We start from the raw sequence: 24664 nt of genomic DNA, 5'->3' as shown, positions 1-24664 counted from the left end.
ATAGCCCCTGCTGACACTACACATAATTGAAATGCTACCTTGCCCGAGTACGTACGACCCTGCGTGTGAATGACAATATGTGAGCTTTATACTTCCTCTTTGCACCTGAGTTTGTTGTTTCCCTTTAAGGCTGTTGTTGGGTGGTGGGTGAAAAAAGGAGCCTGTAGACGTGTTTTCTTCGCATTACATCCAATTGTACTACGTGCTGCTCTACGTATGTTGCTGTTGAATCACATCCGGCCATTCGGAGATGCTTTCACGTCTACTGACCCCTACAAAAATGTGAGACGCATTGATTTGCTATTGTTACACACATTTACTATGCATTTCTATAGCGGCCTGCCTCCGGGTTGTTGGCGTGACGCTGTGTAACTTGCATTCTATACAATAAACGTCTTACCCAAAAAAAACCAAAAAAAATATTCCAGGAGATTAGAGCACACAAGGCCTCCGCGGTTAGTTGGGAGTTGTTTCAGTGCTCTATGGATTTCTTCTTCCAGAGTGATTGGGTCTTCCGGTAGTTTTGCGTGTTAAGGGTCTAGGAGGTCCCAGGGGCATGCTTTGAGGAAAGAGGAAATTGCATCGAGCCTGCGGTATATAGCTCAGTGTAGAATGAGGCAAAGACCTGACCCATGTCCCTTTCAGTTGTGGCCCAGGTATTGTCTACATGTTTGATTTTGGATACATGAGATTTAGCGACTTGAGCCTGAAAAGATAGACCCCACCTTGTCCCCTCCTCGAAGAATCTTTGCTTAAGGGACATTAGAGCGCATTCTGCCTCATTCGTTCGAAGTAGTCTCAATTGGCCAGAAGTATGGCAAGGTGTTTCTTATGTGCATTCGAAGGTGTGGCATGATCTTTGAGCTCCAAGGTCTTAATGTTGTTCATGCAATTTCACTGGCAGTAATGCTACGGAGGCGCACCTCATTTAACAGTACAATCAGATCGGAATATACATTTGGGGAATGCAAAAATATTTATTGGTTTCACATTTACATTTAGGGTTGGTGCCTCTCGGGAAAAAAGCACCCTACTACCTAGGTGCACTAAAACAAAGGGAATATCAAAGACAATCCCTAAGTGATCCAAGCTAACCTTCTAGATTTTTTAAAGCGAAGATTGATGTCTGAGTCTGTATTCTTCTCGTTGATTTCCACAGTTAAGGAATTAGTAACAAATGATCTACATAGCGGATATATGAGAGACAAACAGTTATACTATTTAAGTAGTCTATTTATTAAGCCTAATGCAATATTCGAATGGGGTTTCACACTCACTTTGTCCAAATGGTTTGAGCTTTCTCTCTGCACCCAATCTGGGTTATGGTCTCTACCACTATCTTCACAATCAGTAAATAGGTATCACCAACTTTCTTTTCACATATATGGTGTAGAAATAACTGACTCTTTTGAGAGTCTCTTTTTCTCTTCTTTTCTCATATGTAACCTTCCTGTATGTATATACACGCTTTCTTTGAGTATGTATACAAGGTCTAAATTCGTAAATTTCTTGAGAAAGAAAAAAAGAAAAAATTGTTTTTATCTAAGGACATAAGTGTCCAATTTTGAGTTAGAGTTTTTATATCAATTACATTCATAAAAATTTTAAACAGAATAAATTATTATCTTTGCAGCCTTGAGGAAGTCACATGACGTGACGAAACATGTGTCAGCTGTTGTCTCTTGTGGATCGGGAAGAGGAGGACATATAAATATCAATTGTCCCTTACTTTATTTACCATCCTCTCCTGGCCAGCTTTCACCAGTAAAATTTGTATTATTTTTTGTCTGCCTTATAAATTATTCTGATTGTGCTTACTAATGCGTGTTCATAAAATACCTTTTTTTGTAAGTACCCAAATTGTTTCTTGTGGATGAATGCTTAGATCTATGCACAGAGTAAGTCCTATTTTGAACAAATATTGACCTACATTGTCACAATTGAGTGCCAGGATATTGGATTATAAATCTTAATGTTGTTTGTTAAGTTGTGCTCAACCAAACGGGATTCACGGATACAGGCAAAGGCTATAGAGGAGATGACGCCTCGGATGGTTGCTTTAAAAGCATCCCTTCTAATGGCTGCAGGCGTTTCTGGGGGTGGGTTCACCTCAAAATAAGCCAAGATCTCTTGACAGACTTCTGCCACGTCTACTGGATCTCGTAGGACGTGGGGAGGGAGACACCATCTACAGGGGGGCATCATTTCGTCCGCCGGGGCTTGAAAATGTACCTACACATGGGCGTGATCTGATATAGATATGCCCGAGATCTCTACTGAGTCTAGGGATTTAATCAGAGAATGTGAGAGAAAGCAGTAATCAATTCTTGAATAAGAACGATGGACATGAGAGAAGAAGGTATAGTCGTGCCCGGGAGTGATACCTCCAGGCATCCCTAAGCCCTGCTTCCATAATATCCCTTTCAATGCGGCTGACATTGCCCCTGTGGTCTGATATGTGGCGGCACTACGGTCCACTAGAGGGTCCCATACCATATATATATATATATATATATATATATATATATTATATATATATATATATATATATATATATATATATATATATATGTACACGTAAATACGCCACACAAACTGAGGCAGCCGCCCCAGCTCAAACTTCAATGACGAAAGAACAGACCCGTTTATAAATGCTCAATCAAGGTGCTTTATTTACTCCAGCAAGCCAGCCGCCGCCATTACGCGTTTCGCTTTCCACAAAGCTTGGTCACATGGCAAGTTGCTTAGAGCCAATGCCGATATTTAAAGTGCAAGTGCGCGGGCAATTTTCAAATTGGTACAAACAACATAGAAAAAATACTTTGTTCACATGTTGTACATTGGAATGTTTGTTTGTAACACAATGTTAATTTACACAAACGGCCATAATATAAAATACATAAATAAGTATTTAAATATTTTAAAAATTCAGTTGTGCATTTCTGTTTAAATACAGGTGAGACAGTGAATAAGGGTAATGAAATCGTTCAACCTACTTAATTCATAAAGTTTTCAGTCTCACAGATAACCTCACATTATCGAATGTGTAGTTAACATTAGAAAAAATTGAGCCCAAGTGTGCTAAGACCCAAAGAAATTTGCTCTTTTTTTGTTTTTTTGTTACCGACATGTAAAGAGGTGCAAGATTCAATCATGAAAAAGTGCTAGTGCAAGTGCTAACTAAAATTAAAAACTAATATTCAAATATGGAGCTGATGGTAGTACCCCCAGAGACACCTCCGGGGTGGCCCTCTTTAAAAAAAATAGCTCAATTAATCAATATGTGAGGTAATGCAGGCGCCCAAATAACGGGAAAGAAATTCATAATGTGTGATACAAAATTACATTCCAGACTGTGCAAAAATGCTGTAGAAACTTGCAATTGCTTAATTACAAAGACATATTTGTATCACATGGGCTTGTGGGGTGTTGGTTTAAAAAGTTCCTGACTAAGGTTTCCCAAGATTATTAATGTACATTGTAACTCACAGGAACCCCCAGGAACCCCCTAATTAGATGTTATGCAGACGGGCTCTAAATGTAGCAAACCGATGAACGACTCACAAACAAGTGTAGAGATCCTCCGTCGCATTCAGCCCATGAGGTTGTTTGCTGTCTAGTTCTAAGATGTACCTGGTTTCGAGAAGGCGAAGCCTCGCGTCTCGATCCCCACCTCCCTTCATGGGCCAAATTGAATCAATTGCAAAGTATGACAGATGCATTGGATTGGAACTATGCTCACTTTCAAAGTGCCTTGCCTCCGGGTAGGCTTGATCTTTGTTGTTTATGGCTCTAATGTGCTGGAGCACACTCTTGTGGACCGGCAGGCGGGTGCTACCCACATACCTGAGTCCACAAGTGCACTCCAGCACATTGACCGCATAGTCCGTTTTACAATTCAGGCGTTTGGTAATTTCTCTTGGTGTTTGTGAGAATGGGAATGACGTAAATAATTAATTTACTATCTTAATTTCTATGCAGGTAAGTACTTAATCAATAATAACTCAGATCGGAAGAAAAAAGACAGAGTCCGTGGTGTTAGAGTTTCTTAGGGGTTTTATTCCTTGAAAAGGAATGGTCAAGACCAGGATATCATGTTCTGACCACCACAGGGGTGTCAGAAGGGATAGAGCAACATTTTATTGACAATACATAGCTTATATACTTGATTTACACCATAAGAAGTAATGCAGTAGGCGTAACAGCTGAGAGAAGACAAGATAACAGTATCCACGTGTTACTAGTACGTAATCAAGAGGCGTGGACTAGGCGTGAACTTGAGGTGTGTGCTAGAAACGTCACAGATAGGTGACACAGGTGGGTGGCACTAAGCAGAAATTTGGCAATGTCAGCAGAAATTGGAAACTTGGATGCGCGCGCAGCTGCATGACGTGTGAATGACGTGAAGCTGGAGGGTGCAGGGGACTTGACATTCAAACTGACGGAAAGAGACAGAAGTCTGGCATGTCAGATCAACTTGTACTTTTATCATATCTGATATCTGATGTTGTAGGAACTAAGCTATCTGGGCGGAAAGGTCTCTGGGGCAGAAGTTATTTCTATACTGACTGAGAGTGCGTGTATAAGCGCCTAAGTGTCTGCAGGAGAAGCGTGGGGGCATGGGCCTTCCATGGGAGCATGGTAACAGAGGCTATGAATTACTTGAATTACTTGCACAGAGACAGGCCGGCCCTTTGGCTCTGCAGCTGGGAGGATGTTTACTTAAACTAGTAGGCAGGAATGCATTTTCGAGGAGCAGATCAGATAATTCGAAGGTTGAAGTCAGTCTTGGCAGAAAGCAGGCTGAGCTGAGCGCGAGGGGCCGCGCTGGAAGTAAGTCAGAGTTCACGGGTACAGAGGCAGCCTGGGCTGAGGCCCTCGGAGTCAGAAGCCAGAAAAGAGGCTCGGTGGCAGAAATTCAGGGCCTACTCAGCTAGAGCTGAAAAACGTAGAAGTACACCACAAAAAGACGTTGGCATGGCATACTTAGGAACGGACTATTCAACCCATTCAGGGTGGGTCTGAAAGAGGACATGTTAACGTTGGACGCAAATGTGTTTGCGTCTTCATAGCTGACACAGGAGGGAAGTTACATGTACTTTAAGCTGATACATGGAGTCGGTGGGGTACACGATAGGGAACATAACATGACCAAAATTTATATTTCCTCAGGACAACGTATTTAGTCTTGTTGACCCCGTGTTTACACGCCTTACATTGTATACATTTCTAAAGCCTCTGCCTAAAGCCTTCCAAGTAGTCGAGATTTGGGGTTCTAAGGTATTCTTGACCAAAGATTTGGCCATCGATATTGATTTTCTGAATGTGAGGAATGGTTTGTCCAACACTTTGTTGCCAATAATGGGATCCCCCAATATAAGGTTCCAATTATGGTTGAATATTCTTCTAATGGCTGAGTGTTGCCTCCTATATGCTACAATCATGCGTGGTTTGATCACATCCCCAGCCGGGGTTGTGTGGGCATCCTTATTCTTAGGAATAAGTGCAGTATCACGGGATATAAGCTGCGTTCTTTTTTGGGCAGCCTCAATAATAGTATTGGAATATCCTCTAGCAAGGAATCTACATTTACTCGCATCTTGAGCAATCTCACATTCCTCATCACTGCTGCAGATCCGCCTGATACGCAACATCTCCCCGTAGGGGATGCTCCGAATCAGGTGGCGCGGATGGTGGCTTGCTGCATGCAGGATGGTATTGCCCGCTTTGGGCTTTCTGTACATATATATATATATATATATATATATATATATATATATATATATAATATATTTTTTTCAGATCAAGCTCCTCATCGAAGAAGATGCTGCGCACCACTTCAAAGTTGGTTATTGTGCTTTATTTTTCTGTAGGTTTCTCCCACCTACGCGTTTCGGACTTTACCAGTCCCTGATCACGGTATACCGTGGTACTGGTAAAGGTTTATATATATATAAACCTTTATTTCTACTATATAAGCTTCTCAGTGTTTTGGGCGCGCTATGTGATCAAGCTCCCTTGTGGAGTGAAACGCGTCATCTTTATTCAATAAACCGTCTTCCTGCAAACTCATTTGAGGAGTGATTGTTTTCTGGCTCTACTTCGCTGCACTGTGTGAGGCTCAGGAGGTCCAGACCTATCAAGTTCTGCCGTTCTTAGACGGAACAAGGACTGCTTTTTTCATATATATATATATATATATATATATTTTGGAAAAAGAACAACAACGGTGGAGGATTCCAACAGAACAGCACCTGGTCAAATATTCTCCCAAAATTATTTTAGACCCACACTATAATACATGGGACAATATGTGTGCACACTTCAAAAACACCCACCCTTACAATGTTGGTTCAAAACATGAACTATGAAATACTTCAAACAAGGTCAAGGTGCACCACTTCAGAATTTACATGAACTGATAACTTTGATGAGGTTAACAGCAATAGACACTGTCCTATCTTTTACTCTGCCCTGAAGAAGTCCCAAGAGGACGAAACGCGTCGGCTGTAGCTCCTGTGTGTGATTTCTTACTTACAACTGAACTCAATAAAAGAACTCTTAAAGAACACACGTAACAACTAATGTGATTATTGCTGTTAACCTCATCAAAGTTATCAGTTCATGTAAATTCTGAAGTGGTGCACCTTGACCTTGTTTAAACTATATATATATATATATATATATATATATATATATATATATATATATATATATATATATATATATATATATATATATATATATATATATATATATATATATATATATATATATGTGTGTGTGTATATTTTTCTTTTTTCTTAAACAGATTTTATTGGCATTTAATATCAAGCTGGATCATTTTACATCATAAAACACATACATTCTGGACGTATCCAAAAGCAAAATAACCTATAGCCCAGGTTGTGATCCCTTCTTTTAGAGTCCATTTTCCTGTAGTCCCAAGGGTCCCATACCATATTGAGGTAGCCCCCCAGAATCACCGAGCCCTCCGGGTAGTGCAAGTAGTCTTTCAAGAAAGATCTGAGAAAGGCATCTTGCGCCTGGTTAGGCGCATAGATGTTGATAAGGGTCAAAGGCTGCGCTCCTAGTTGGATTTGAAATTTCACATACCGTCCTTCATTATCCCTTGTTACTCAAGAAGTCGTCCCTCCCAGTCTGGATCTAATTAGTGTTGCAACCCCTGCTGTTTGGAAACGGCTGTTGCCCAGTTTTGGCGAGGGTATCACAGGTGGGCCATGACCTGAGTCTCTTTGGAAAGTAAATGGGTTTCCTGGAGGAAGATAATGTTGGGGTCTTGGAGGAGTAGGTATCCTCAAAGTTGTCAAAGTTTATTTGGGGAGTTGAGGCCCTAGACATTAAGAGTAAGAACTTTAATTGACAAATTTGTGGTCATAGTGTCCCAGGGGGTGTCCGGGAGTATTGATGTAGCTAAGGTTGGGACACTGGTGTACTCCTAGGGAAAGGAGAGAAAGCTTGGGAGACAAGGGAAGGGCATTCCCCGTAGAGAGACCATGCATGATGAAGCGTGTGAGGATCATTGTATCAGGCTCACTCTGTCCCCAATATAGGAAAGAAACAACAGTTGGGGGAAAACAGGTGGCGGCCAACAGTGCTTGTAGGGAGTACTGCCATTTTTGGAATTCCTCAGAAGTTGAGATAGGAACCATTCAGAGGATGTCACTCTACCAATAGGTGGGGGCATGTTAAACATAGATATGGGTAGAGCAACCTCTGTGCTTAGGATGTCGGTTGGTAACACCAAGCTAATAGTTGACAGGGAGAAAAGCTGATATGGTAATCAACAGGTGCAGCAAGTGGCCTCTATATCCCACTGTGGTCCAGTGGGAGTGTAAAAGAGAATGTCTGGCGGCTATGTGATTGTGTGGTATTGAGACCTAGGCTGTAGAGAAGAGTTAGAGTCGCTTCTCGGCAGATTGAATCAGGAAAGGCACTCAGAGACATTTACACATGTGAGGGAGGTATTAGTTGGAATGCAGTAGTTACAGTGAGGGTCATAGAAGTTCTCCCAACAGAGGGTCTTATGAGAAGGTCAAGGTCATGGCATAGTTGGCACCTTAGTGTGGGCTTCACTGCCTGAGGCCTCCGATTTATGGGTCGGTGAGTGTAGGGCACTTATGGTGCGGAGGTGATTAATGATTCTTTGCTTTGTTGGGGAAGAAATCTGTTCCTTAATTCTTGACCTGCGTTTGCGGGCAAGGACGGTGGACCACTCCAGTCGCAACACCTCCCTGCTGGGAGATCCCGGCAGGGAGTGTCCATTATCATCCAATTCTGCTGGAATTTGAAGGAGCATTTTTGCTTCATGTACGAGCGGAGCACTTAGCGCTTGCCTTCCCATGAAAATGTTAGTGCAAAAGGGTGGTTGATTTGAAGGTCCCGCAGTATGTTTGTAATGGGTTTAAATTCTTTGTGGTGACTGAAAGTGACCGGGGCAATGTCCTGGAAGACTTGAGTGGCGTGGTTTGTACGTCAGGTTTGTTTCACCCCGTATCTTCTGGAGGATGGCTTCTTTTTCTACAGATAAATGTACTCGGGTGAGGATATCTGGGACAAAACCCGAGCAATGTCTTGGGCCAGCAACTCGATGTGCTCGGTCGAGGGCCAGAGGGGAGGCATCATCATCCGCCCTGATTGAATGCAGAAGGTTGGTGGGAAAGGCCACAATGTTTTGGCCCTCCAAACCGCGCGGGACACCCGTAATGCAGATATTATTTAGCTGACTTCTATTTTCCAAGTCCTCCTGTTTCAGCTGTAGGTTAATATGCTGATCTTCCAATTTGGCCGTCCTGAGCCAAAGGCTCTCATGGTCTTCTGCGCGGGTGTCCATTGTGTGCTCGAGGTCGTCCACCCGGCCCCCAATTTCCATTACATCCTGTCGGATCTTTCAAGCAGGATTTAAAGTCCCTCTTAAGTGATCCGATTTCAGCCTTGATTTCTTGCAGAACAGAAGTCATGAAAGCCTGTGTAATCGGGCCGCAGTTGAGTCTTCAATTGAAGAGTTATTCACAATGTCTGAGGTAGGTTGTGGTTGGAGGGTGGATTTCAGCCAAAGGGAGGCTACAGGGTTATCTTTAGCAGGGGTAGGTGCTGGGTCTTTTCCCGTCAAGAGCTCCAGAATCTAAGGCCATGAGGGGGGTCCCACCACAGATGGGGTCACGCTGTGCGATCCCCATAGCCTATACCCCAGCCCTCAAGACATACAACGTGGTCCGTGGTTCACCGACCTGGGGATCACTGGCATCACCCAGCCCAGGGGACGTTAATGACAGTTGGTAGCGGGCCCCAAACCAGGTGCCAAAAATGCCACAGTGGTGTGTGCCTTGCTAGAGATCTATGTGGGGCCCACTATCTGTAGGACAAAGGTCGAGCATTTAAGGAGCTGGTAAGATGGCTAGACAGGGGTCAACGTGAGCCCCGTAGGAAGAGCAAAGGCATCAGTGTTCGGGCCCCGTGGATAGCACCACAGGCCCAGCTGGAGAGGGAGGGGGGATAAAGGCCCACCGCTGCATGGACCCCGCAGCTGATCTCCCTTCCTGTAAGCAACCAGACGTTGCCCCTTCATAGCTGCAGAGCTCGATGGCGGCTTCCAGCCTCCCAGCCTCCCAGCCAGAGATATCGTGGCCCAGATCTCTCTATCTAGGCCTTCCCAGATGCGTAGGCCCAGGGTGCACAGCATGTTGCAGGGGTCGTCAGCAGGAATGAGGGTCCCAAGCAAGGACCAGAACCAGCCTCGGTTGAGAAGCCAGCTGCGAAGAGGACCCAGGAAGGCTCGACGGCTGGGGGAGAGGGTGGCAAGAGGCCCCCCGCTGCGCGATCGACACAGCCGATCGCTCCTTCCCAGGCTGGCGGTCAGTCACCGATGCAACAGGGGGGGACGGGACGGAGGCGTCCTCCCCAGTTAAGTGCTGCAGTTTTCGCCTGGTACAAGCCACCAGATTCTTTCCTATGCTGCGGGCAGAGGTGCAGGCCACTCACCGGGAGTACATACGACGATGGGCCCTCGAGGCCAACTCCACCCCTCTGTGCCGTGGATCAGGCCTCAAGGATCGCCATCGTGGGCAGCCCATCTTATCACCACGCCATCCTCAGCCAGGCGCCCCCAGAGACGTCAGTAGGAGAAGAGGCATACCGCCGGTGCTAGGCCTCCCAACGGTCCCAAAATGGTGACCGCTCCGGTCGTGGCTGTTTTCGTCCCTGGAGGTCGGGAGTCTCTGGGGCGGGCTTATGTGATTTTCCTGGGTTGCAGGAGTCTCCCAGCGGCTCACGGGACCCTACCCCTTCAGGCAAGCCCATCAGCCGCTGGATTATGTGGCGTAGAGACTGTATTGGGTCACAGAGGATCGAAGTTCTACAGATACGCGTCCTAGTCCAATAGATTGCAGTGGTAAATTGTACAGCCCATTGGAAGGGAGAAGACTTTGTTACAAAAGGAAATAATTATGCTGATGAAGTAGCACGTTTTTGTGCTATACATGCTTGTGTTTTCAATGGAGAATATGTAGGAGAGATCACAAAAGAGACCAAGCTCAGCATGATGTTAGCTGTAGCTGATACTTGGGATGAGGTGAAGCGGTTGCAGGATGAGGTCCCAGAAGAGGAACCTACATCCTGGGTTAGAGCAGGCATTGAAAAGAGAGAAGATGGCATTTGGGTGTTGACAGATGACAGAGCAGTACTACCCAACTGTTTGTTGAGCCCAATGGCAAGGCAGATTCACGGAGCAGTTCATCTTGGGAGAGATGCCATGGTGCGAGGGTTTTGGCAAACTTGGTTTAACCCACGATTTCGTGTGCATGCAGAAGCAGTGTGTCACAGGTGTGTTACGTGTCAACAAATGAATGTTGGAAAGAGAACTGTGGTTGTGATGAGTCACATTGGAAGATCAGGAGGTCCTTTCAATAAGATACAATTGGACTTTATTGAGATGCTGAGGTGCAATAGGCAAAGATATGTTTTGATGGTGGTGTGTATCTTTTCACATTGTGTTGAGGCATATCCAAATAGACGATGTGACAGTCTCACAGAGGCAAAACTGCTCTTAAGGGAACTGATATTGTGTGTCGGATTTCCGACCTCAGTGGACACAGATAGAGGAATACACTTGCACAATAAAATCAAGTAATGTTTGTGTACAGCTTTGAAAATCGATCAGAGATTGCGCTGTAGCTACAAGCCTGAGGCTTCTGGTCTTGTGGAGCAGATAGATGGCAAAATCAAGATGAGGGTGTCAAAGGTGTGTTCGTCAATTTCATTGAAATAGCCAGATGCGCTGCCATTGGTATTAATGAGTCTGCATAGTACTCCTGATAGGAGGACAGGCCTCTCACCCCACGAGATATTGATGGGAAGAACTATGCAAATGCCCACGGTGCCAGCTACTGCATTGATAAAGATCACAGATGATTTGGTTATGGATTATTGTAGAGGACTGGCTGATGTGGTTAATTCTGTGTCCCACCAGATTGAGGTTGGGACTGCATCCACCTCGAGAGACCTGCTGCATGATCTTAACCCTGGTGACTAGGTGCTTGTCCAAAAGCACGTGAGGAAGAGCTGCCTTGATGCTCACTGGCGAGGACCCTACCAAATGATTCTGGTCACAAGTGCAGCTGTGAAGTGTGGAGGATTGCCAAATTGGATCCACTCTTTGCATACTCGTCGAGTTCCAGAGCCTGTGGAGGAAACGACTCACCTTGTTCCGAGAAGTGCAAATGAGAATGGAACAGACATGGAAGGAACGGGTCAGGTCGTGAGAACTCTTGATGAGGCTGAACAATCAATCGAGCAAGAGAGAAAAGATCAAGCTGCTCCAGAGTTATGTTCAGAGTCTGAGATAGACGACATTGCAGAAGTACATTTTGAACCAGATCCGAGTGAACAGCCTGTTGCAGAAGGGTCAGATCAAGAGGAAAGGAGGAGAGCAGGTGCTGGAGCAGAAAAGTGGCCAGCAAAGCGAGAAAGGCTGAACATAAGGCTTGCATCTGAAAAGAATCTTGCTCCGATTCCTTAAACCTCTGAATCAGATCAAAGTGAAACCGAAGAAAGACCAGACGGACTAAGACGATCAAGAAGAGAGAGGGTACCGTCTCAAAAGTACGCATCTCCTGAGTGGACATACCTGGCTGCAGATGCCGGGAACAGGGAGATCCGGGAGGTTGGGGACCGGTACAGTGAGTTACAGAGGGAACACCCTGACGATTGACATTCAGTTGCTGGTCCCTGGAGTTGAAGACTTTGGAACCCTAACTCTGACAGTCCCCGACTCACCAAGGCTGAGTGGTTTATGCTTTTTGATCCTTAACCAGGTTGCTTTCGCTACCTTTGGTCGACAGCCAGCTACACAAGAGCTGGGAGAGACTCGTGCAGAGATTCTGCATCTTGTTCTTACCATACTTGGATCTAATATCATGAATGATGAAGCTTGAACTGTGAAAGAAGAACTCATTAGCTTTAGAAAGAAGATAACCTAGCCCCAAGCAGAAGAAGATTTAAAATAGGGACTTTCAATAGAAGAAGAATTGAGGGCTAGGGCTGACTGCATGCAGAAGCAGTGTGTCACAGGTATGTTACGTGTCAACAAATGAATGTTGGAAAGAGAACTGTGGTTGTGATGAGTCACATTGTTTAGTATTATTTGACTGCAAATTGCAATAACCGAATGGGAAAAGGGAAAATAAAAAGACTTTGTAAATAAGAGAATCAAGCAAAGAAAAGAAGAAAAGAGACTTTGTTGATTTCGTTTGTGCATCAAAACCAAACAGTGGTTCAAAATGGAATCTGGAAATTCAGGACGCAAGCAGAAGTGCATAATTGGTACCCTTATTGTTGTGGTGCTTATTGTCTTAACTGTGGTGATTATTAGGTCTTTGGTTGGGTTTCACAATGCTGAAAAGAATGGGGAACAGGTGACCCTTATTCCACCTGCTTCAGATGTAGAAGAGGGTGCATCCACAAAAGAGAGAGATATGATCAGGGAAACTAGTCGGATGTTACACATAGATGTGTCAAAAGGTGATTTCACGTTGAATGCATATGCTTGTTTGTTGTTTGAGTATATTGATATGATGGAAGCGAAAGACTGCTATGTGTGCATGCAGCTGCCAGCATCAGTAGAAGAAGGCATTCAATATCATCATTTACCTTTGACGTATGGCATCACATGTATTGTGTTGTTGAGCATGTTTTATAGCAAGGGACATTTTGAGTATTACTTCTCAAATTATGATGTGGTACTCTCAGAAGTTCCAGTTCTTATTCTTAAATATATGAATAAATATGATTAATATAAGGAGGTAGAGAGAATGTCTCCGTATGTTGTGCCTACTATTACTTTAGATACATCTCATGCCCATAAACACAATTTGACCTGCATGTTATTTGACATGGAAAAGAAGTTTGTGGATCAGATAGAAGATCGACATAGGGATACTTTATATAGACCAGATCCGAAGCATAAGGTTATTCCATGGAGACAGGAAGAATTAGATCACAAGGCAAAGGGAAGTTCTGGTCCAATAGTTTTGGACTTTCAGCAAAATGGAAAATATGCATTAGACACCCGTTAACATATTATGACAAGATATTTGTGGGTGAGAGTGATTGTGAACACATTTTCTATTTGAGGAGTCAAAAAGAAAGGCAGTATTAGATACATGAACCATAGTGCCAAATGCTTATGTGAAACTGCCTAAGAATTTGTATGGTACGTGTTATTAGGCTGTGGTATTCCCCCAAATCTTTTGTGTTGATGATTTATGGCCCTTGGAAGGAAAAAGTTCTCACAGAGGAAAACGTGGTGAAAATGCTGGAGAAATCGTTGGAGATATTTTTGGAGCTATGATACCTAGCGTGGGTGTGATTTTGAATGATGTGAAAATTAGAAAGTTGGCAACGATAGTGGATAAGCTCTCCGTGAATACGGCCATTATTCTAGTACTTTTTGATGGGGAGATGGTTTTGATAAGGGCTATGGTTCTTCAAAATCGTCTTGCTTTAGATGTGCTATTAAGAAAAGCCGGAGAAGTCTGTAAATTATTGAAACTTCTACAGTGCTGCACGTATATTCGAGATTTAAGGAAGTACATTAGTAACATTTGAGAGTGTAAGAGGGCGGGTCTGATAAACAGGCGTGGAGGCGGTAGTGGTGGTTTAAAGAAAACAGGTTTATTAGATATAACGGATGTGGCAACGGGAGTAGGTAGGGAATCCTCGAACTTGTCGTCGTCTTCTTCCTCTGAGGGCTCCGGGGAGGTCTCCGGCGATGATACGGCTCGGGCGTTGTTCGTCAGGTCTTCAGGACGTGGCGGCTTTCCCCGGTGGCTCATAAGAGAAGGGAGATAAAGGAGGGTATCGTGAGAACTCTAGAGTATGTTTATGAGACAGCAGTAATACCGTCACCACACCTTTCGTGACTAGGGACAAAAAGAAGCCTGACGGGGTAACGTGTGGGGGAAGGGGAAATGGGATAAAATAGTGATAAGGAAGGTTTTGGATATTGGCGGAAGTTATATTGTGCGAAGGCAGGTACTGAGTGCACATAGACAAGATCAGTCCTAAAGCTTAGGGCAAGACTCGACAAACTTCTACTATGTCAAAAGAAGTGGGTTTGTCAGGATGAACCGTATTATCAAGCACTTTAAACTACCCTGTACGGATACTCGTGATTTGACTTTACGCAGTTGAATAATGCCCTTAATTAGCAGAGAACATAAAAACACTCAATTTCCCTCCCCGAGTTTTTCTCCTCCCGCCTCCCAATACAATTTCCCTCGAGTCGGTATTACTCACCAACCCTGACGTAACTCTTCCTAGAGTCACGGCCGCTCTCCAGCATCCACCGGACACCACCAGTCCTCGCACCAGCTGTCGTCTTCGACGTCCTGTTCGGGGCTGAACCGGGTCTCCTCGGGTCCCGCGTCTTCAGTCTTCGTCTCCGTGTTCCTCTCTCCGTCTTCAACGTGGACCTCGATTGTTTCCACCCTCGCGTTTTTATGGTGTTCTGCTATTGGGTCTGCCGTTTCACCTCCGGGTTGATTCTCCACCCCTTCCGGGTTACGGTACTCGGCGTTCACGCTTTCCTGAGGAGAAACAGTAAAGGATTGTGGGTGTTGCAGTCCATTATTATTCCACGTTAAGGTACGATTGTCGTCCAAACCGGCTACTTCCTCACAGAGAGCTACACCAAGATTTACCTGATTGGCTGCAGATTTAGGGAACAAATTGGCAAGGGATTTGGAAAAATTGGGAGCTGGTTTGGAAGTCTGGGACAATGAATAATGGAATACATTTTGAAACCCATCATAATAGCTGTCATTTGTATAATGATGTTATTGGGAACCATCAATGCTTACAAATGGCAAAAGGCAAGACATAATGAAAATTCTCTGAAAAAGCGAGAGCATCTGTTAGAACGACTACAGGACAGTCATTATCTGCACCATCAAGTGTTAGAAAGATTTAGACAGGGACGGCAAGCTACAACTTCTGTTTAGGTCGGTCCTTTCTACAAGGAGAAAACTGTGAGAGTGTAGAATGTTGGTGTTATGACACTAGTAATAAGATCGAGAACTGATAGAGCGCTTTCAGCACTCTAAATTGTATGGGTGCACTATACTCATGGTTAAAACGCACTCACATGTATTTTTATCGCTTGCAGTGTTTCATGATTACTAAGATGCATTTGTTCACATTATATTAGCACTGAAATGTGGTGTGCACATTCAAGTATGATTTTACATGTATTAGAGACATTTATAGTTCCTGTATGTGCAATGTGCAGGATGAAAATATATTAGTACAATGTAAACTGTGTTTAGTTTCAGTTGCCTGTATTGTAGGCTCAAACTGTAAGTTGTTTTGAGTTTTGTTTCTCCTTGGTTGCTCAAGAAATAATTAAATGAATCCTTTTTGTACTTATAGAGAGTATGTTCTCATCCTTCTGCAGGTGCAGTAATTCGACCTCGTTATTCTTAGATTTAAGGAGATACCCAGAATGTCTTTGAAGAAGACTGGAAGGAGAGAAGGGAGGACGCCTTTCGTGCCTGGCCTATCTGAGATCCAAGGCCACTGGAAGACTAAGAAAATTACTTAAATGTCCTGTGGAAAGCTACTCAAAATGTTGCAATGGAAAAAGTTCACCATGTGACGTATTGTGGGTTGAACATTGTGTTTTTGTATGATGCGCAGGGACAGATTCAAGAGACTTCTGCTAATTTTCGGAGGAGAAGGAGCATCTTACAGCGAGCTCCATAGCTTTAAGCTATCAGACCCATTTGACATGAGTACTTCTTAGAAAGTCAACATGTGCTGACACCTTTGGGATATAATATAAGGGAGATAGGTAGCACCCTCTTTAGAGTAGTGTAGGGAAAGATACTTTGGTTCCTTTTCAAATGAAAAGAAAACTGGACTCAGCTTCTATTCTTTGCTGTGTTTTCCAAAACCGTTTTTATTAAGAGTTCAAGCAAGATTCGGTACAGCCCTCCACAGTCAGGAGGAGACTGTCAATGACACATATGTAAAGGCACAGCATTGAACCCAGAGTTTTAGAATGACAAACCCCAAACCTCCCCCATCCCACCCATCCCCAAGAATACCCTCCAACCCCGTTCCCAAACTACCCACCCCTTATCCCACCCAAACCCAGTGCACGTGATCACAGCTTAGCAACATGAGATGAAAAGCAAAGGCGGTGTTGGCCAGCAGCCTAGGGTACAGGATCCACATCTGGAGGCAGCACATCGTCAATGTCTATCGGGGGGTCAAGGGCCAGGCCCCTGAAGTCCGCCCACCGTTTCCAGATATTTTAATGTTTGCGGGGACACCCCCGGGCTTCAAATACAGGCTGCTCCAGGCCCATGAGAAAGTCCAATCCTGCCTTCCATGCACCAAGCGGGGGGGCACGTTCACTCTTCCAGGCCTGGGCCAGATCCCGCTTGGCCACCACCAGCCCCAGCAGCAACAGGTGACGTTTGTAAATGTTACCCCCAACGTTTTCCAGGACATGAAGAAGGCCCAGCCTAGGGGTACGGGGCAGGTCCCACCCCAACACCTCCGACAGGCAGTCCCAAACCCCAGCCCAGAATCTAGTCAGTCTCTCACAGGACCACACGGTATGGAAAAGTGTCCCCCTTTCAGCACCGCACCTCAAACACTCTGGAGCGGCTATAAGACCTGCTCGCCACAGACGGTCCCTAGTATAATATGCCCTGTGAAGATATTTGAATTGGATAAAGCGAAGGCGGATGGCTATAGCAGCACCACGGGGAGATTCAAGGGCCTCACGCCAGTCATCTTCATCCAAGGGGCCAACATCATTCTCCCAGGAGGCCTTCAATGTCGAGAGGGAAGGGGAGCAGTGCGTAACCAGGGAGCGGTATATCTGAGAGACCTTCTTGTCGCCCAGGTCTCCCATAAAAAGTTTTGCCTCAATGGGACTAAAGTCGGGGAGTTGCTCCAAGCCCACCAGTCTAGGGGCGAGGGCGTGGCGGAACTGAAGGTACCGGAAGAATTGGGACCCGGGCATGCTAAATTCAGAACTAAGGTCCTGAAAGGACTTAAGCGTAGTGCCAGTAAGGACATGGCCGAGGGACGAAATCCCGATCGCGTCCCAGCCGCCAAACCCGGACAGGGACGCCAGTGCCGGAAGCAAGCCATTACGCCATAACGGAGTCTCGGCCGTCAGTCTACCCCACCAACCCATACGGTGCAGGGCTTGTCGCCAGACCGCGAAGACCACCTGGGTGACTTTCGGCAGCAGTCTCCTCTGCCTGGCCGAGTACAGCAAGGTGTGGAGGGAGGCACCACCCATCAGAGAATGCTCCAGAGCATAGGCCGGATCACTACGGTCCCCATACCACCACTCGTTAAGCACAAGGAGATGGGAGGCCTGATAATAAGACAGCAGATCCGCGGACGCCAAGCCGCCGCAGTATGTAGAAAGAAAGCACGTGCGCAGCGCAACCCTGGAGGCACCCCCGGCCCACAGAAACCGGCCCAGCACAGAGTTAACACTTCGGAACCACTGCGGGTCGATCTTAAATGGATGGTTCTGCAGCTGGTAGAGAAGCCGAGGCAGGGCCACCATCTTGAAGATGGCCGACCGGCCATAAATATTAAGAGGCATACGCGTCCACGTCTTTACGTCCATCTGGACCCGATCCCACACCGGCTGAACGTTCCGATCCCACGCCACCGAGCCCGAGGCAGAGAGAAAAACGCCCAAGTACTTCACGCCATCTACAGCTACCTGAAGGGACGCAGCCCATGGGCAGCACACCGTGTCACCCCCCAACACCCATAGGGTCGACTTGCGCGGATTAAGAAAGAGCCCCGACGCCTGACCAAACTCTTGCATTAACTCAAGGATACGAGGGCCCGTATGCTGCAAATCAGTCATGAAGAAAAGCACGTCATCGGCATACAGAGCTATGCGATCCGAGTGATCTGCTCCCCACACAAAGCCTCGATAAAGCGCGTCACGGCGCACCCGGGCGGCCAGTGGCTCCATAGCTAGCGCGAATAGGTACGGGGAGAGTGGACACCCCTGACGAGTGCCCCTGGTCACAGGAAACCGAGCGGATATCGCCCCAGAAACACGCACCGAGGCGGTGACATCCGTATAAAGCAACTTTACATAGGAGACAAAGACCGGGCCCAAGTTCAGTAGCGGCAGAAGAGCAAAGAGATAGGTCCAGCTGACCGAATCGAAGGCACTGTCAATATCTGCCAGCAGAAGCGCCGCCTGATCCCCGGAAGACCCAATCGCGTCGATCGCAGCCTGCGCCCGCCGAATGTTGTGCCTTGTCACCCGGCGCGGCATAAAGCCCGCCTGATCCGGGTGGACGAGGGCCGAAATGTGTGGAAGCAGGCGGTTCGCGAGCGCCTTGGCCAGGAGCTTGGCTTCAAAATTAATGAGGGATATGGGACGGTAAGACTCATGGCGATCAGGGGGTCTGCCCGGCTTCTGGAATACCACGATTTCGGCATGACGCCAGTCCAGGGGGAGGCTGCCACGCTCCCGCGCCTGCTCTAATGCCCGTTTGTAATGCGGCCCGAGCTGCAGATGAAATTTCCTATAGAATTCGCTGGGAAACCCGCTCGGCCCCGGTGCCTTACCCACATTGAGTTGACCCAGTGCGTCGCTCAACTCCTCAGCCGTCAGGGGGAGATCTAAAGCATCACGCACGTCATCGGAGACAGCAAGCGGAGGGACTGCCGCAAGGTATCCCTCGATGCTGTCGGGGGAAAGGCTCTCCCGAGAGGCATACTGACGCCCATAATAGCACGCAAAGCTTGCCGCAAGGATTGCAGGGTCCGTTATTGCCACCCCGGCGTCGTCAACAAGCCCCTGCAGAGTAATTGGCTGCAAAGTCTGTTGACAAAGCCTGTGGAGCATGGTGCAAGACTTGTCGCCCCACTGGTACACCCTACTACGCGTAGCCAACCACGCCTGGCGAGCCTCATCTAATAAGACCGAGGACTAAGACTGCTGTGCCTGTAGAAGCAGCCGCAGCGTGATATCATCAGCTACTTCCCGGTGTTGCGCATCCAGCTCCTCCACCCGCGCCGCAGCGGTAACAATGCTTTCCTGTCGAGTTCGGCGAGCAGAAGCGCACCAGGCGATATCTATACTCCTCAAGGTGGGCTTCATAGCCTCCCAGACCGTCACCGCGTCCACCCCCCCCCGTAAGGTTGTCCTGCCAATAGCGGGCAATCGCACCGCGCAGATGCTGGGAGTAATCTGGACGCTGCAGGTGCCACGTAGACATCCGCCATCGGAACGGCTCAGAATACGCATGGAAGCGCCAGGAGACGCTAGCCGTGGAACATCAGCCATTATTACGATGAGCCAAACCCCGCAATCCCCAGCTCCCGACCCAGGCCTCCAACACCCCAGTTGCAAAGATCACAAAAACCACGTGCACCCCACAAAACACAAACCCGAACCCCACAACCCCCCGTAACCAGACCCACCCCACAAGCAACCCAACATCCCAATTCCCCCCATCCCTCACCCCTATACCTCAAGAAACAATGAAGTATCTGTCGCGGCATACGGTACTTCAGGCCCAAAACATAGCGCCGAAAGCCAGCCATGCCAAAGGATCCCAACTAGCCCCCTGCAACCAACCAGACACACTCCCAAAACCACCCCCCAGTCCCAACAGGAGGAGGCAGCCCATGGAACGTGCCCCAAACCCCCCCCCCCCTCAAGCATATATCAAGGTCAGAAGCAATGCATCACAAAAAACATTAGTCCGCAAGAGTCCCAAGCATTCGCCAAAGAACAAGGTAATACTGCACCAACCAATGTTTGTACCACCGACCAACGTGCAGCTGCCGCAGTTGAAAGGCAAGGAGTAGGCAGTCAGCGGACGATGATCAGGGGCCCTTGCCAGAGTGATCGGTATCAGGCTGCGTGTCCCCCAGAAGGGGGTCTCGGGACAAGGACCTCCGTCTTGAGCGAGACTTTCGATGCCGCTTCCCTTTGTTCGGCTGATCGCTCCGGTCCTGAGATGAGCTGCGCGATGACCCGGAGTGCAACCCCGGTTGGACGTGTGGTCGAAGTCTGACCGCCTCGTCGGTCCATCTGAAGACGGCCTCCGGAGTATCGAAAAAATGGGTCTTAGAGTTGAAGATCACCCGGAGGCGGGCCGAGTAGAGCAGCGAGTATTGAATCTTCAGGCCTCGCAGCTTGGCCTTGGCTGCCAGGAAGGAATGCCTCTGCTGCTGGACCAGTCTGGTATAGTCCGGGAAAATCATGATCTTATGGTTATCATAGAGCAGAGTGTCCTTGAGCCGCGCCTCACGGAGAATGACGTCCCAGTCATGGAAGTTGAGGATCCGGGCGATGATCGGGCGAGGCCGCTCCCCAGCCGGCGGCCTCTGCGTCAAGGCGCGGTGGGCGCACTCCACCACGAAGCAGCGCGACAGGGTGTCCGGAGGTAGCCAGCTCTCCAGCCACCGGGATAGGAAAGCGTCCATAGGCCCCTTCTCACAGTCCTCCGGGAAGCCGACAAAGCGCAGGTTGTTCCGCCGCGCCCGCCCCTCAGCGTCCTCCACACGAAGTGCTAGGCCCCGCTGAGTCTGCTCCAGGTCGGCAACCCTCTTCTTGAGGGCGCCAACGTCTCCTTCCACCGCCGTGACCCTGGTCTCCGTTTCAGTGATGTGGGCGACCGCATTGCGAAGGTCCTGACGCAGCAGCATCACATCGGCACCCACCGCGCCGATCTTCGCATCCAGCATGTCACGGGACTGTGTAATGGCCGTCAGCAGCGCCGAGTTGTCCGGTCCAGCATTCTGGCCCCCACCGGCCGCTCCGGCACCTCCTCCAGAGCCAGTGAATTTATCAATAGGTCCCGTCTTAGCGGCGGCAGTGCCGCCCCCACCTCTAGTCATGGCGGCAGCAGAGACAGCCAGGCAACACGCACCTGTAGCAGGGTCGCCCCGCGCGAATGTCTACCAATCAGGCCCCGGCCGGGGCGTCCGGAGCACACCAAGCCACTCGGTATCCACACGCCACCAGTCCGCCAAAACACAGGCCGGGACCCAAGCAATGTCACTCCTCCAAGGCGCAGTAGTCGCCAATCACAGTCCCAGAGGGGGCCGCCGAAATGGCGCCGCTGGTCTATCCGCTCCAGTCGGCTCAGCAAGCCCCTCGATTCCGTTAGAGTAGCCTGAACGGGGCGATTGTCGGATCCGCACTGTCGCCTCGTCGGGACACCACACCGCAGGACGCAGCAGCAGGGCGCGTCGTCTCTCAACCTCCGGTGACTCAGCCCCAGCCTCGCGGGCCCAGATGCTCGCCGTCTGCCCGGCGTCCAGGGCCAGCCGGCGGGCGGGACAAAAATTGAGGTCCGGAGCTCCAACGACCACACCACCGTGATCCACCAGTCACCAGCAAGCACCTCCACAGCAGTAGATGAAGGAAGAGGGTTCAGGGCAAGGATAAATTAGCGGATAAGGATCGGGCCGGCAGGAGCTCTACAGAGCCGCGTCCGCCATCTTCGCCCTCGAAGCCACGCCCCCTTCTTTGCTGTGTTTTGGTTTTGGAATTCATCACTTTATGTCTTTTGTGCCAAATGAATTATATTCGTAGACTCTGCTCTGTATTGATTTTTCTGTACCTATGTACTCTGATATTGAGGTGTGTTTATATTCAATTATTTTTTGCCTTATAATAAATCCACAAAATTGGAATTCAGAGTCTGTGATTCCTTACAGCATGACTAAATTGAAAGTATAATCTTGAATTGTTTTACTCCCCTCCACCACTTTTAGCAGGTAAATGAAAGCCCATCTGCCTTGAATTTAGTAGGGAAGGCAGGACGCAAAATTTTGCATAATCACCAGCATTTGCATAATAGAAGGAACTTTTACTGACTGTGTTTGCATTCATTGAGGTTGTCAGTGCTGGTGACTGTGCTGTTGCGCATAGGACTGAAGAGCTGTAAGAAGGCAGAGACCCCGCTGCCTATGGCATCCCAGCTCCGACCCTAGCTAAGGGGTAGGGCCGGCCAGCACAGCATTAGTCTCTGTGAGTTTTGTTTGGGGGAGCTTTGCATTCTGATAAACGTGCTTACAGGCTGCTGGACAACATGCAAAATGACAAGGAAATGAGTGCTTCTACTTACAGGGCATAAATAAATCGTCATTACACTGACATGTGACCTGTATATAGTTTAATGTATATAGCTCACACCCAACCCTGTATTTAAAGACTATGGGCTAGATGTAGGTAAAGTACATTTACCGATTCTAAAATACAGAATTTTACCGATTCAGTATTTTAGAATCGGTAAATGCTATGTAGGAAAAAAATCTGTAAAAATTACCGAATCGTGGGGGCCCATAGGAATGAATGTGAATTACCTAATCGGTAAATACCGATTCGGTAAAATAGGGAAAGAGTCAAGGGTGGCAGGGTGTCACATTGACACCCTGGGCCCGATGTAGGTAAATCTACATTTACCACTTTATAAATACCGAATCATACCGAATCGGTATTTTTGAAGTGGTAAATTAGAGGGGGGGAGATGTAGGTATTTCAGATTCGGTAAATACCGAATCTGTAAGATTCGGTATTTACCGATTCTGTAAATACCGATTCGGTATCCCCCATTGCTTCCTATGGGCCTTGAAGCCCATAGGAATCAATGGGCATTACCGAATCGGTAATTACCAATTCGGTAATTACCGATTTGTGCAAGGATGCAGGGGGTGTCACTTTGACACCCTCCAGCACCCCAAAAAAAGGCATGTGAGCCATGTAGCACACAGACATGCCCTAAGGGCATGTCTGTCTGTCACATGGCATAGGTGTGCATGCACACATGTGCATGCACACCTGGATTCGGTATTTTAACACCCAATTGGATTGGGTGTTAAAATACCGAATCTGAAGGGCCTGTGGGACTGAAAGTAGTCCCACCTACATCCCAAATTTAAAAAATCGGTAAAATTACCGATTCGGTATTTTTGCGATTCGGTAATTTTACCGAATCGGTAAAATACCGAATCGGACAAAAAAAGGTCCCCTACATCTCAGTAGGCCAAATAACTGTGAGAAACGGCCGAAATCGGCCGTTTCCGACCGGTATTTGGTACCTACATCGGGCCCTAAGTAATAGTAAACTTAGGATTCCTACTACTACTAAATGCCTTCCGTGAATACCAAAAGTAGTATGTTTAACCAAAAGTAAGTTTAACCAAAAGTAGTAAGTGCCTTCTGTGAATACCAAAAGTAGTAAGTTTAGGATTTTGTCTCAGATTAGTTCTGTGATTCGGGCCCTATGTTTGCACTTTCAATCGGAAGCATAGAGCTGTTTTCCAGACCACAAATCACGCGAAAACTTGTCATCATTAGTGAGAAGCTCCAACGCCCTCTGGTTTTTGTGGTTAAATATACTAGGAATGGGCTAAAGCTGTTATCTGGAAGTTGATACATTTAGGGAACTTCTACGTGGGCAGCTTTCTTAGACATTCCTGGCCCTGCGTTGCATAACAGCCTATTTTTCAAATCACAATTTCTCTTCCTTTAGACTAAAATCTCTCAGGTTCCGGTTCTGTGTAAAACGACGCGCTTGTCCACAGTTAACCCGATAATACAGCGAAAGAAGTCAGATTGCGTCAGTTACTGACACCAAACTGACCTCACACCACTGTTCACGAGAACGATCCACATTGCACAAGATTTCTGTGTTACAGGATCATTCAGGAACAGGAGGGTTTCCTGTATGAGCAACCGGGAATTTCTGTGACACTTGAAATGACCCCATTTCTGTGACACTTGAAATGACCCCATTTCTGTGACACTTGAAATGACCCCTGGCTGAAGCAGGTTTTACTACAAGGAGAAAGGACCACCCAATCAGCAAAACGGAAGTGATAGCCAGAGCCAAGTTGAACATGAAACACTGAGCTTACATTAATTGTAAGACTTTAAGAGAGTCCTCCAGAAGGGCCAAATGGAACAGTGTGGAGAGGTGTGGCGCAGCGGCCACAGCAGCTGACTCCAGAGCGCGGGGATCACGGTTCGATCGCCAGCGACAGCTCAGTTCAGCATCAGTTGACTCTGGGCAATAACTCAATTAGTCTCCCCAACGGCCCATAGCGCCTTGAAACCTTAAGGTGTGAT

The sequence above is a fragment of the Lissotriton vulgaris genome, chromosome 3_2 (assembly GCF_964263255.1).
Source record: "Lissotriton vulgaris chromosome 3_2, aLisVul1.2, whole genome shotgun sequence".
In the NCBI taxonomy this organism is placed as follows: Eukaryota; Metazoa; Chordata; class Amphibia; order Caudata; family Salamandridae; genus Lissotriton; species Lissotriton vulgaris.
The sequence above is the reverse complement of the archived record's forward strand: the minus strand, read 5'-3'. Positions refer to the sequence as shown.